The sequence below is a fragment of the Procambarus clarkii genome, chromosome 9, assembly GCF_040958095.1.
Source record: "Procambarus clarkii isolate CNS0578487 chromosome 9, FALCON_Pclarkii_2.0, whole genome shotgun sequence".
NCBI lineage: Eukaryota > Metazoa > Arthropoda > Malacostraca > Decapoda > Cambaridae > Procambarus > Procambarus clarkii.
Window position 1 is genome coordinate 22,589,743 of NC_091158.1, and position 10,000 is coordinate 22,599,742.

The window sequence follows — 10,000 nt, forward strand, 5'->3', positions numbered from 1 at the left end:
GAACGCTAGGTTTACACTGAGGTTACCCCCTAGTTCTATCAGGGGGTTGCCTTGGGCTACTCTAGGGGGGATTTGTGGTACTCTGGGAATACTTTGTGGTACTTCAGGGATAATTTATGGTACTCTGGGGGGATTTGTGATACTTTGTTGTACTCTGGGATAATCTGTGGTACTCTGGGGATAATTTTTGGTAATCTGGGGATATTTTGTGGTACTCTGGGGGGTAAACTTTGTGATACTTTAATAATTTGTAGTACATTTGAGATAATTTTTGTGGTAATCTGGCATTGTGATTTAGACACTTTATGGTACGCTGGGAATACTTTAATGATATTTTGTGGTGCTCTGGAAATACTTTTCAATACTCTGTAAACTTTTGGATACTTTATGGTAACTTGTGAAATTTGTGTAAACTTTTCGAAGGTCTTTTGTTTTAACATTACATCATTTTGGTTAATTTTATGGTATTTATTAAGACACTATTCGTACATGTACACATTTGTACACATATATACAGGTACACATGTATACAAATGCACACATGTACAGATACAGTTATACGTATGTGTGCTTGTATCTGTATACACACGCATATTTATACAGATACACACATACAGGTGCACACACAAGAAAAGTGATTGAATTAAGTGATTTTCTAAAGTTTGTAGCTATATTTGAATTTAAATACAGCTGATAAATTTGGGTTTTATATATTAAAACAAAATTATCCAAAACGTTTGTTAAACATAAAAGCGAAAGATGAAAGAAACAAATTATAGATTCTACATTCAAAGCTTAATTATATTGTTATTGAATTATGTACATTTTACGATAACAAAGGACATGATAATAAAATGTAATGAGTTGTAATCAAGATAACTAGAATAATCTCTGGTAAAAGTTTATCCCTAATTGTATTACAAAACTGTCAAGACTTACTGATACTCACGCTTTTCAGGAAGCGGCGTTTGATGGTCTGGTTGTTGATAAAAAAAGTGTACAATGGGTAATGTTTATACGAAAAGTAATGCTGGTGATGATATCACTGCTGGCTATTAGAATACAGCTTCTACTGCTTCCAAACATTGCTACTACAGTTACATACTACTACTACTGCTGCTTCTACTGCTACAACTGCTACTGCTACTTCTACTACTGTTTGCTACTGTTACTCCTACAAACAAGTAATATTAACACATAAAATGATAGTAATATTTATAATGAAAGTAATAATAATGTTGTAATTATTAGAATTGAATTGTTAGAATTAATAACTTGTGAGAATAGACTTAACGGAGAGGCACTAGATATAACAAGCGGTGGGCCACAAATGTCAATCTTATATATTGTTCTATAGGCCAACTTGATTTGCATAAATTGCATCATTAAAGGATTGATAAGGTTAAACTTGGGAGCAAAAATCATACTACTCGAGAATGAAAGATTATAAACAGCTTTAGACAACTCGATACACTTCACTGATGAATTTAAATATATTCCTTACAGTTATATTGAAGTATTTTCTAGAGACGGTATTTGATGAAGGACATTGACAGTTTAGCGAGTGTTTAGCGTCGACCGATATGCACCGACTCAAAATATAGTTGATGAAACCCATTTAAATATGTTGAGTATAGTCATGGAAGACAAGGAACAAGAGGATATAAGTGTTGACCATTTTATGGAAGATCACGGCAATCTTAATATAGGAAATAGTTAATATAACCTACGCAAATCCCCAAAACGGATCCAAAATTATCCAGAAATGATTTTAGGACAATGAATCGAAATAATTTCTCTAACCGAAATGCTTGCAAAATTTATGGATTAGTAATCAGAATTATTATTATTAATTTTATTACGCCCAAGTATGGGTAGTAATGAGTAAATAATAATAGTGGTAAGTTTAGTGACTCAGCTCCCGACCCAGTTATCTCACCCCTGTGACACTAACGCTCCTCGCTGGCCCAATTACTCAAGCTGAACGTCAGAGCACCTTTTTCGACTGACCTAATTTGTCTCCTGCCAGATGGCAGGAGTTGTGGCAAGGGCTGGCAAGCTCAGACGGCCTTGGTTTGTGCCGGGAAGGTTAGGGTCCAAGAGGAGCAAGTGAAGGTCCTGGGGGTGAGGTTTGTGCTGTGGTGAAGGTCCTGGGGGTGAGGTTTGTGCTGGGAAGGTTACGGTCCAAAAGGTCACGTGGTGAAACTCCTGGGGGTGAGGTTTGTGCCGGGAAGGTTACGGTCCAAAAGGTCACGTGGTGAAGGTCCTGGGGGTGAGGGAAGTTTGCAACAAACTAGGTGGTCAACGCTGTCAGCACAATTACCGTTTGCTATATCCTCTAAAATTAAGCTAGTGTGCTCTGATTGGCCTAACTTCTGTACAGCTTTGATGGAGATTTTATTAAAATAATTCTATGATATCTGAGGCATTAGTTACATTATTTACCATTGAATGTAAATAACTGGTGTAACACTTGGCTCTCTAACCTCGATACAAGGAAACCGTATAACGATTTAAACGCTAATAAATGTATATAGCGTCATTTAAAAAATATATTATTAACATGCTGGATTGGCTGATCTAAATGGAAGTAGGCAGCTTAAATGAAGCAGAATAGAGTGGTCCCGTGACACCTCTGCAGTGTTGGGGAAGGGGGGGGGGGAGGGGGTTGTTACAAAGCACTGGTCCTTATGCAGTGTTTGTTACAACACTGCATAAGGACCCACATACAGTGTTGGGGTCCTTGGGAAATGTTTGTGGTTTTCATGAAAGGTTGGCGGAACTCATGCAGTGTTGCTGGGTTATCATGCAGTGTTGCTGGGTTCTCATGCAGTGTTGCTGGGTTATCATGCAGTGTTGCTGGGTTATCATGCAGTGTTGCTGGGTTATCATGCAGTGTTGCTGGGTTCTCATGCAGTGTTGCTGGGTTCTCATGCAGTGTTGCTGGGTTCTCATGCAGTGTTGCTGGGTTATCATGCAGTGTTGCTGGGTTCTCATGCAGTGTTGCTGGGTTCTCATGCAGTGTTGCTGGGTTCTCATGCAGTGTTGCTGGGTTCTCATGCAGTGTTGCTGGGTTCTCATGCAGTGTTGCTGGGTTCTCATGCAGTGTTGCTGGGTTATCATGCAGTGTTGCTGGGTTCTCATGCAGTGTTGCTGGGTTCTCATGCAGTGTTGCTGGGTTCTCATGCAGTGTTGCTGGGTTCTCATGCAGTGTTGCTGGGTTCTCATGCAGTGTTTAGCAACGGTTGCACACCGGACCATAGCCGGGTGTTAACAGACAATAACACAATTTAACGCTGTCACTCACAAAGTAATAATGATGGGTAGAGCCACGACATACTGCTTACCATACCTTCCCTCTCCTCTCCCTTACACCATCCCATCCGCCCTTCCGAATTCCCTCCCATCAACCCTACCTATCTCTCTCACTCCTTTCCTCTCCCTCTCTACGTTCCTACCGCCCCGCTAGGATCCACCTACCCTTTCCACAGACCTCTCTATTTAATGGCCAGGAATTAACAAAGGAATAGCGGGGCCCTCTCGTGTGGTAATTTATGTGGGGGATGGGGGCTCCCATTATCTCAGCCTCCTCCAGATTGTTCAAGACGGATGGTCACAGGAAAGAAGGAGAATCTTGGCTACTCTCCTCGGTGGAGAAAAATGGGTTACAGTATGTGTGTGTGCGCGCCTGTACTCACCTATATGTGCTTGTAGGGTCAAGCTTTAGCTCTTGGATCATGCCTTTCTAGTCACCGGTTTTTTAGTACAATGACTCTTACCTAAATCTCAGGTGGTTTACTCTTGTACGCCCAGAAAGTATACTTTGGTCTTCGAACAGAGTTGAGGACGAGGATTACCGTAAACTCACAATTACCTTAGCACGTGGTGGTCTATGAGCAAGACGTGCGTCTGGGGTCAACTAGGACGCAGTTTCGATCCCAGCGCCATGCTCCAAAGCTTTTCTCATAAACTGTGTGTATCCATGGTGATGTTGGGGGTGGGGAGGGGGCGCTCACCTCTTGGTGTATACCTGTAGGTAGGATCTGTTCTGCGTGTGAGTGGTTGGTGATGCGTTGTAGGCCTGCCAACAGCGGGAGGGTAATTAAACGCACATATTTACAGCGGACAACAACATACCATAATTCACACGTTATTAAATATGATTCATGTTAAGTTGGCCGTCAACTTGGCGCAAGTAGGTAAAGGTCCGGGATCAGGGGTTCGTTGTGTGCTTAATGCCTGAGGTATGAAATTCCGAAATTTGGGAATCATTGTCTTCCGAATTCAAGTGATCACTGATATCTAAGTTTAGATTAAATAATAAATGTAATCCTCTAGTCCGGATGAGGAGCATTAGATCCCATCCCATCTCTCTCTCTCTCTCTCTCTCTCTCTCTCTCTCTCTCTCTCTCTCTCTCTCTCTCTCTCTCTCTCTCTCTCTCTCTCTCTCTCTCTCTCTCTCTCTCTCTCTCTCTCTCTCTCTCTCTCTTTCTCTCTTTCTCTCTCTCTCTTTCTCTCTCTTTCTCTCTCTTTCTCTCTTTATCTCTCTTTATCTCTCTTTCTCTCTCTTTCTCTCTTTATCTCTCTTTCTCTCTTTATCTCTCTTTCTCTCTCTCTCTCTCTCTCTCTCTCTCTCTCTCTCTCTCTCTCTCTCTCTCTCTCTCTCTCTTTCTCTCTCTTTCTCTCTCTTTCTCTCTTTCTCTCTTTATCTCTCTCTTTATCTCTCTCTCTCTCTCTCTCTCTCTCTCTCTCTCTCTCTCTCTCTCTCTCTCTCTCTCTCTCTCTCTCTCTCTCTCTCTCTCTCTCTCTCTCTCTCTCTCTCGTTCCCATCCCCAGACTTGATGCCAAGTTCTCTTGTCATACCGTAATTCGTTCTCTCTCTGTTCTACTCTCATTTTTCTCCTTGAAAATTTTACCCTCGATAATTTTTGTCTTTCCCCGTGGTTCGTCCTTTTTTTTTGCCTCCTCATTCCCTCTCGTTAAGACCAAATGACTCCCAACACCAGATCTATCACTCGGAACGGCTGCTTGGCGACCACTGGCAGATGACGCGGGCAGGGAGAGTGAGAGACAGACAGACAGACAGACAGACAGACAGTAAGAGACAGAGTGAGAGACAGAGTGAGAGAGAGAGAGAGAGAGAGAGAGAGAGAGAGAGAGAGAGAGAGAGAGAGAGAGAGAGAGATCTACGGTGGAGGGGAAGTCTTGAAAGAAAATATGTGAGAGCAAAATGTGGGAAGAAACAAGGAGTACAGTGCAGGGGAGACAGATATGGGAGAGCGGAATGAGGATACATGTGTGGTCCACTCTTGGTCCATGTGTGGTCCACTCTTGGTCCATGTGTCGTCCACTCTTCGTCAAACCTTTTCAGAAACACACACACACACACACACACACACACACACACACACACACACACACACACACACACACACACACACACGCGCGCGCGCGCGCGCGCGCGATACAATCTGTGGACCAAATAGCTTAAGCTTTCTCCTTCAGCCCTCCTCACCTCCCTCCCTTAATCCCTCCTTCTTCCTCCCTCCCTCCTTGCCTCCATCCGTAATCTGTGGCAGTGTGTGTCTTGCCTCTCCATCTCAAACACTCCTTTCCCTCTCTATGCTACTGCAGCTTCTTTGCCATTTTCTCTCTCTCCTATGCAATTCCTACTCCATTTTCCTCAACATCACTACTCGCTCTTTCTCACCACTCATTCTCTGTTTCCTATTCACTCCTCCACTCACCACCACTCTTCTCTGTCTTTCCCATTCACCTAATTCACCATTCCTGCCTCCTAACTAGTACTCGCTCCCTCTTCCCATCACCCTTTGTCCCTGCCCAACACCAACTTACTCTCCCCCATATCCACCCCACCGTCCTTGTGACGTCTCCCATCATTGTCCAAATGTAACTCTTTGTGACCTTTAGTCAATTTTTTGGTCTTCCTCATTTCTCGTTCATGATTATTCTCTTTGAATATCATCCCTCTTCTGTCCCAGTTTTTATCATCTTTGTTGTTTCCCTTTTTTCTTTCCCGTCTGATCTTCTAGTTCTTATCTTCCCCTTTGTTTGCTGTTTTGTTTTACCGTCTGCTGTTCTAGTTGTTCTGCTCGCGTCCCGTCCATGTCTCACCTGAATGTCATCAGCACACAGGGCTTGTGGGTGGAGGAGAGAGGCCTGACAGACACCTGAGGAATGTGCAGGTAAAAGAGTGGCTCTGAGGTTACCATGACAGAATAGATACTGCAATTGTAGCAACATTGAAACTATTCTGCCAGCCAACCTGGCCAACAAGCAGAAATGAATGTAAACATTCCACTAGACTAGTGTAAGATCGAACCAACCTACTGTTATGAGATAGGTGTTCAAAGGATCCTTCGGGACAGCACATGAAAACTCAACAGCAAAGTGGAATTGTGCCTGCACTCGTTAAGAGGTCAATGAATATTTAGTCGATTCCAAGTGTTATCCATCACGTGGACTACTCGCAATTGTTCTGCTTGTGATATAGAACACTTGTTTTTGTACTCGTTGTTACAGGTGGGGACCAAGAGCTTGAATCGATTTAATATTCATTGGTTCCTATGGTGTGAATCTTCGAGTTAGGCCCGAAAGTGATGTATATGGCGCTACAATGTTTATGTGCTGTCGCGGAAAAATGGTGTGTGACGTACTCGCTTTTCCTGCCTCTGTCTGAAACTGAAATAGAATTCTTACTCTGAGAATTGTTTTGTATAGTTGTAAAGTATGATGTAAATTTATATTTGTTAATATATAGTGTGAAGCTAGAAACATTTGTTGGTAAGGCTTTTGTGTATGTGTAAGAATATATATATATATATATATATATATATATATATATATATATATATATATATATATATATATATATATATATATTTATTGAAAGATACGACAATCGTAGGAGGCTTCACGAAGCCTTCACGGAGGCTTCTCTTATCAAACAACCTCAAGCAAATATTAACAGCCAGCTCACACTCAGGTACACTCTATCATCCTCAACACCATGGACAGTATACCTTACACTGCCCCAGCCATCATTAAAATATAGGCAGTAAGGAAACTTCATAAGGCCTACTAGCGGAAAACTATTTCACCTCATCCTCCTTGGTAATGTATTCGGATGTTCAAGTTATATTTATTTCACCATTGCCTTTGACAATGTTGACAGGATCAACGAAACATATCTTAGTGTCAGACCTTATCAAAATGTAAAATGATCTTTGGAGAGTTAATTTTTTAAACTTTCTTCTCTGGTAAAGAAGAACATAATAACCATGTGATAACTTTCATAGTGTATATGTGTTTTAATAGGTGTTTGTTTCTCTCCACAGGTACGTCTAAGCTCGGTGTATCTTTCCCCTGGCAAGACGAATGTAAGTCCTCACTCCTAAACTTGTTCCTCGTCCTTTCTTACACAACGCTCCGGTATTGTTTTGACTGACTACAGCGTCCGCTTCATCGTGTCAACCATGTTTGAACTAGTTTGTTTTTAATCATATGTATCTGGCTCCTTGAAGTAGATTGTTATTAGTAATATGTATCTGGCTCCTTGAAGTAGATTGCTATTAATCATATATATCTGGCTCCTTGAAGTAGATTGTTTTTAATCATACGTATCTGGCTCCTTGAAGTAGTTTGTTTTTAATCATACGTATCTGGCTCCTTGAAGTAGTTTGTTCTTAATCATACGTATCTGGCTCCTTGAAGTAGTTTGTTTTTAATCATATGTTTGGCTCTTTTGCCTCTGGCTTAAGAATTGTGTCTTGTTTCATCATGCACGTACCAAAAGTTGCTCTTGTTTTGTAATATGTCTGTTGCTTTGTTCTGCTTATTTGATCCTAGGTCTACAATTTTCTTAATTATTTACCTGTTATGATACGTGTTCTTTCTCGTTTGCTGCAAGTTAATTTTATAAGCAACGTCTGTCATATGTATATATAGAGGTACTGTTGTCTAGTGTGCAAGCTACAGTGGTGAATGGTCTGTGTTGCTTTGTCATTGTATGTGTGTTTGTCTAGTTTATAAATATATCCTTAAACCACATCTAAAAAATTCGAAATACATGGTAAAAAATTGCAATAGCAATTATTAAGTTATATATATACAATATATAATTTTTATTTATATTCAAAGAACTTTTGCGATTAAAATTTAGAAACTTAAATTTTCAGGAAAAGGATTTTTTAACGATTTATTTTCAAGACAATGAAAAAACATAGATTCAGTATTACATAATATGAAAAGATATTAATATAAAACAATCAAAAAAATGTCAAACAAACAGGAATGAATGCCAGTTGCTTGTGAAAAAAGCCGAGTGAGGTGCTTGTCCACTTCTCAGTCTTGCGCTATATTTGGAAGCTATTGTGGTGACCTTAATAGCCCTCCAGAGGTTGATACAACATAAACCCAACACACACACGCAATAAAAAGAAATATTACTTATTCACGTATTCAAGGTAAAGTTACATTATTTATTTCTGATAGCTACAAAATAACAAAAGAGTGCAGGATATGAGTCACAATAACGTGGCTAAAGTATGTTGACCAGACCACACACTAGAAGGTGAAGGGACGACGACGTTTCGGTCCGTCCTGGACCATTCTCAAGTCGATTGTGAGAATGACTTGAGAATGGTCCAGGACATACCGAAACGTCGTCGTCCCTTCACCTTCTAGTGTGTGGTCTGGTCAACAACAAAAAAGTGCTATATTCTGATCTCATCTAAGGAATTTAGTACATCTCTGCATTCTTCTCGTCTACCATATTAGACTCCTTGCAACTGCTGATGAAATACATGTGAAGTACACTTACGTGGTCTCGTGCATGCGTGTGCTTCGTGCAGAGTAGGACGCTGATTGCAAAACAGTAAGCCAGTGCTCATTACGGGGATTTTCATTTAGCTTTTTGCGCAACTGGAGACGCTAACTCAAGCGTAGCTTATAACGACCATACAGCTGGCCAGCAGGGAATGGAAATTGGGTTGGGTAAAGATTCAGGAAATCTTGAAAAGGATTTTGATATTATTGTTCAAGATTTCCTGTATCCTTACCCTATCATTGTTGTTTACCGAAATTAGGACGCTAGGCCCCTGCCACATTTGGTATTGTCGTCACAGGTATACTAAGATACAGTACTACACTTCAGCGATCATACATACATACATATGTATTTAGTTATTGTTTCAGATGAAGAATTTTATCAACATAAACACCACCTGTGAATCCATAGCCCGAAATACACACACAAATAACAATAATAATAATTCACACAGTTCTATATTACACTTCTTGTTCGTTTTAGTCTTAAAAAATCAAAATAATATAAGAAATAAAACTTCTGCGTTTTCCCGAAGCACTACTTCCGAGGTGTGCTGTTAAGTCATTACATTTTCTTTAACATTGTTACATATGTTTCAAAGTTGGGTATATCATCCTGCATATGAGGGCGGTGGTGCGCCTCATTCCGGCAGTATCGACTCTGCTATAATAGACACGCATGATTTGTCTTACGTTGCAACGTTGCTCTATGAGGAAACATTTCGGCAGTACAATGGAATCAAAGCCGTGTTCCTAGACCCTTCCAATAAAACGCGGGTTTGATCCTATTGTATGACCCCAAACGTTTTCTCATAGATATTGAGAAAAGATATCGAAAAGATATTGAGATATACTTTTCTCATACTGTTGTGGTTTCATTGTGCTTCTCCTATCAATTTAAGTTACTTGTCATGCTAGTTTAGATTTTAGTTGCCGTAGTTCATGTGTGTGTTTGTGCCTCGTATCTAGAAGAGTGTTGGCTAGGTAAGTGCTTCAGTTGGAGGGGTGCACCCCATGATGCATGACACACAGTCTCCAGTGCACGGATGTTGTGACTCTTCATCTCTCTCCAGTGCACGGATGTTGTGACTCTTCATCTCTCTCCAGTGCACGGATGTTGTGACTCTTCATCTCTCTCCAGTGCACGGATTCT

At 40.7% G+C, this 10,000-nt stretch overlaps 1 long non-coding RNA gene across 1 annotated transcript in view; it reads left to right on the plus strand.

Moving 5' to 3' along the window:
• LOC138362725 (uncharacterized) overlaps positions 1–7,414 on the plus strand; it is a 452,868-nt gene extending 445,454 nt beyond the window's left edge. The window contains exon 3 of the long non-coding RNA XR_011227908.1: positions 7,359–7,414. This is a non-coding gene — a long non-coding RNA (uncharacterized lncRNA). The remainder of the gene's footprint in view (positions 1–7,358) is intronic.
• The last annotated feature ends 2,586 nt before the right edge of the window (positions 7,415–10,000 follow it).